Genomic DNA, 5,605 nt, shown 5'->3' on the forward strand with positions numbered 1-5,605 from the left:
TTAATATGAAGGATAAAAAGGACTACAAGGAAGCGTTTTAGATCGTTGTGTAAAATCTTATAAGATATATATGAATTATAAAGTTAATCATAAATAAGGAAATTATATACTAAAATTATAAATCATTCTGTATTCGATGAAAAATCTCATTTTATAGTTGTACGCATCAAACGTAACGTCGAATAAGAATTGAGAGTCACTGTTTCGTTTCTCGCAAGTACTCTGTTGGGCTCCTATTTCTATATAATAAACTTCTGAGAATATTATTACCGAAGTTCCCTCGTGCATCACTTCGGAGCCACTATCGGAGTTCGTCAGTAACTCTCAATTTGCTCTGAGGAAAGTCCCTGGACCTCCGGCAGAGAGTGCCGTAGCTTAATTGTTATAAGCCTCTCGCCGTCTTTCTCGATTTAGGATGGGAAGCTTCGGCTGATCTTTCGAGATTGGGTGAGTGTGTATTGGTCAAAGCAAAGTTTAGATGTGTTCGAGACGAATCTTTATTATCCATCTTGTATGGGTTGAATCTGTCTAACTCAACAGGGCTTTCAACGAGGAAACTTCTTTTTTTGCGATTATTACTTGTTTTTTTTCCTTTTCTTTTTATTTTCATAAATAAATTCTTGAATACATTAAATATCATAAAAACTTTTCAGTTAATTTATTAAATTAACTTAATGATTGGTTAACTCGATGTTAAATAAGAAACATTTTTTAATATGTGTCTGCATCAGAAATTATTTCAAATTTCTTACCGATAGAATGTTTTATTGCAAGTGACAGATAATTTGTACATATTTTAATTTTTATTCGAATTAATTAATTTACTGAATTTTACTGCCGGGATCGATCTTATATAAGAATATAATTTTAGAATCCAATTAATCAAATTAAACGTAATCCATATTAAATTTTAACAATACTATATTTTGATTTGAATTATTTTAAAAAAAGAAAGTTAAATTATATTTAAATATTAGAAACAGCTATATATAAATTACAATTTTGTTAAATTCCTTTTATTGTGGATTATCAATTATTATACGGATTCCTCTAATAAACAAAATACTGCTAAATCTTTTAAATTTAATGATTTATCATTTAATCTCTTATTGTATACGTTTAACTTACCTAGTTTCTAAATAGTGCAGAGTGAAGCCTACTTTCAGGCGCAATGTTTAATATTTATGTAAGGATTAGGTAGAAAAATAAATTAATATTATTTACATTAATATTATTACCTTATACGCATTATAACTTATATTTAAAAAACAATAAAAATTTCGAATACGAAGCAACAATTAAGGGTTTGTGTCGATGAAAAAGCCTGATCATTGATCGATATATTATTTGTATCTTTGAAAATAATTAACATAAATTTTCATCTAAATGTTTCATAGTATTGCAATTCTGTCAGAAAAGAATATAAAATAATAACAAATAACATTAAGTAATCGGTATATATAGAGATATATATTTAGATAAGAAACGTACGAACGTGAAATATTAAACAGTCAATATCGATTACATATTAATGTTACATAAACTAGAAATATATTTGAAAATAGATAAGTCGTAATTATTATTGCAGATATTAAATGTTCTAACATTTGATAAGGTGAAATAAAAATATTGAAACGTTAGAAATTAAAAGTTTATCATTTTTACCTTATTTATTTCGAAATTGACATCCCGAATTGGACTTTGAATCTTTGATATCTGTTATAGGATATAACGATCTTACATAAACAAATTTCTGTATTGTATTAAGTTTACATCAGCATAATACACTTTGACATATGAATGTAACATAACTTTTCTCTAAGATCAAATGAGATTTAAAATTATTTAAACGTATTAAAGAATCCTCTTATCTATAGAAGTAAAAAAAAGATATATTATTAATTCGTTTTAACATATACTTACGTAGAATAGTACACGAATTACACTTGTTATAAAGTCAATCATAGTAAGAAAAAATATATTAAAATTATTAATCACTATAATTATAAATCACTTTTATATTCTACGGTTATTCGAATAAAACGTAAAGTCAGGAATTGAGAGTCACTGTTACGTTTCTCGCAAGTACTCTGTTGGGCTGCTATTCCTATATAATAAACTTCCAAAAGTGAGAGCACTGAAGTTCTCTCGTGCGTTACTCCGGAGCCACTAACAGAGTTCAGTAGTGACTCTCAACTTGCTCTGAGTATTAAGTTCCTGGACCTTCAGGCAGAAAATGCCGTAGCTTTAAATGCTATGAATAAACGCCCTCTCGCTATCTTTCTCTATTTAGGTGGGAAGCTCTTTGGCTGATCTTTGAGATTGGGTGAGAAGGGTGTGTATTTGGTCAAAGTAAAAATTAGATATGTGTTCGAGACGAAAATTATTTACTCACCTTAAATGGGGAGTGAATATACTTGTCTAGCTCACAACAGGGCTTTCAATGAGAGAACTTCTTTTTTTACGATTATTTATTTTTCCTTTTCCTGCCTCTTTATTTTTATAAATGAATTCTTTTAATTAATTTTTCAAATTAATTTCATCATTGTCAACTCGATGTTGAAAGCACGTTTTTATGTCCCTGTGATATGCTACCTGTCTTACAATTTTAAAACCACGAATATCACAAAAGTACAGAATGTAGCTTGCTCTCGGATGTACCGTTTAATATTAATTATGGGGAATTCCATAGAAAAAAATCTTCATGTTATTTATACTAATACGATTATTCTATACTAATAACATCTATTTAAAAAAGAATAACAAATTAGAGTATGAGACATTAATTAATTTATGTTCATAAAATGAAATAAAAAAGAAATATAAAAAATAGAAATTAAAAAACTACGTGAGGTTATGACGTTATAGTTGAACTTCGGAATTCTTCGTACCTATTTATTGAACTTAACGAATGAATCATTTGAAAAAGTTAACAAATTGCTGAACGGTTTACTAACGTGAATAACATTAAGACGTTACAAAGAATTTTTAATTGATCGTAATAGTCTTTTAACATTAATACTAAAATACTTGCAAAATTATCACACAAACAGATATAATATTTCAGTTTTATATATCGAAAAGATTTAACCATTGATCTTCTAAAAAAATATATTATTTATATTTTCAAATATAATTAATAAAAATTTCAATCTAACACAGTATTAGCAACTCTCCAAAAAAATAATAAAAAATAATATTGAGAAATAAGAATTATAAAATCGTATCTATCAATATTTATAAAAACTACAAATTGTAATATAATTATATCAGGATAAAAATTATTTACAAACGATCGATAAATCTGAAGTTATATATGAGTTCAGAATTGAAAACGAATTAGGACAATAGATATTATAAAAAAATTAACTCTATTATTTCAATATAACATAATGAATTTTAGCGAGTTGACAGTTAAACAAGAACGATTAATTTGTTGAAAAGGTTGAAAATAAATCAAAACAACGCATTACAAAACTGCAAGTTGCATCAATTATTTTTTGCAAAATTTTACAAAATTTTTGTTTCCTTCTTGATATGTCACCGTCCGATTCCATCAAAAAGCCATGATATTAGTAAAATATAATTTTTCTTACAACTGTGATTATCTTCGAGTAACGTTGCATATTTGATATCAGGTGAATAAATAAAGATAATTGCAATAATAATATTTTTATTTTGAAAAATATGATCAGAATGCAATTTTAATAAGTCATATTATTATAATAAAGCTTTATATTTATTATATCTATTAATTATAGTAAGACATTATTATTATTATTGCAAGAATTACTTGACATATATGACGATTAATATGTTGCGCGATCAGGGATGATGAGGAATATTACTCGAGAACATTATTATGAACTTACAAAGAATTTACGTTAGCTGGAGATCCAGAAGAAGGAATTTATTTCCTTAACGACCAAATTTCATTAATTTTATCGGTTTTGAGATTGAATTTGCATTCAAATTAATTCATTATTCGAATGGAATAAGAAATTGAGTAAGAAAAAACATTGACGATATTGAGAATTAAGTAAATTAACATTTTTTATAAGTATAATTTAACACATTGAGACGCAAGGTGTAAGTTTACGTATCGAATAAATTCAATGTGAACTCTTACCATTAGAAATCATATCTTTTATTCATTAATGGTTAATTGTAATGAATTCACTCTATAACTTACGTAGAACTAAATAACGTGTTCACAGATTTGTTTTAGATAATACATTTATGTTGTATGTAATAGTAGATTAAAAATTTACATGTTCGACAATAAATTTAGTGAAAGTAAAGAAAATTGATGCAATAAAAATTTAATATCTTAATAATAATGTTCTTTAATATAGTATTCGTCAATATATTTATTTTTATATTTGTGATTTTTTACAAAGTCTTCAAATAAAAGTGACAGTTCGACAGCTTAATAAAAAGTTTTTTTTTTTATCAATAATCAGAATAGACTTTGATTTTGTAGAAGAATGCAGAAATAAATATGTAAAAATATATATAATCAATTGAGTAGGATAAGTATAAATCTCAAAATTTTGTTAGATTCCTTCGGAAAAGCTAGATGAATATGTATTGCTTGTTTCTCAGTGTTTCTCACTTGACAAACGTATCCGAATTATTTTAGGCATTTTAAAGGGTTTAGGAGGTTTTTTCAATTTCATTTTCTATATACTCATTGCTTCTATCGATTTACCATCATTTCGTCAGAGTACGATTTTCTCATTCTCTTATCATTTATAATCTAAAGGTAAAAGGAAACAGCATAAAAATATCCGATGGATAACGTTCCGGATTGTTATGATGTAATGGAACGACATCTATTCTCTAGATATACAAATGATTTAGATGTATGCCTATATTTATAATTACCTTTAAGACATTGTCAAAGAAGCACATAAGTTCTGCTCTATTTTCACAAATTAGAAATGAATACCGAATAACTACTAATTTAGAAATAAAGTTATATGGATGAAAAGATATGTTGAAATAATTTCAGAAATTACGAAAATAGAAATGAACATGTAACTTACTAATGCTCAATAACAAAAAAGCGATCATGATTCGATAGATTCATGACGTTACTATGATGTAGTACTTCTATTTTCAATATTTTCCAACACTTATTTAACAATATTAGTTGGAGATACGATACAGTGCATGACTTTGATAACTCTCCTCGATTAATTGTGTGTATATATGGATGTGTGTAAGGCAGGCAAAATTAATAAATCTATCAATACAAATTGTTTTTTAGTTATTTTTCGTACTGAGAAAGGAACAGTCAGAATTCCAAAAGCGCATAGTCGCGATCGAGGATAACTGTAGTTTACCGAATCTCTACATCATATTTGTAATTGTTCTTTAAAATTTAAAAAAGAAATAGAACGACCGAAGAAGAATTATGGAAAATATTAGGATTGAAAGAGTTGGTCAAATTCATTAAATATATTTTTTAGAAATAAGTATGATGTAAAATTTAATAACATTTCTGCAGATTTGTTTTACATAATAACTTTATGTTATAACTAATAGTAAAATTTGAATTACAATACATTATTAAATTAAGAAATAATGTTATAGTTTAACA

Source organism: Vespula vulgaris, chromosome 25 (genome assembly GCF_905475345.1).
Source record: "Vespula vulgaris chromosome 25, iyVesVulg1.1, whole genome shotgun sequence".
NCBI lineage: Eukaryota > Metazoa > Arthropoda > Insecta > Hymenoptera > Vespidae > Vespula > Vespula vulgaris.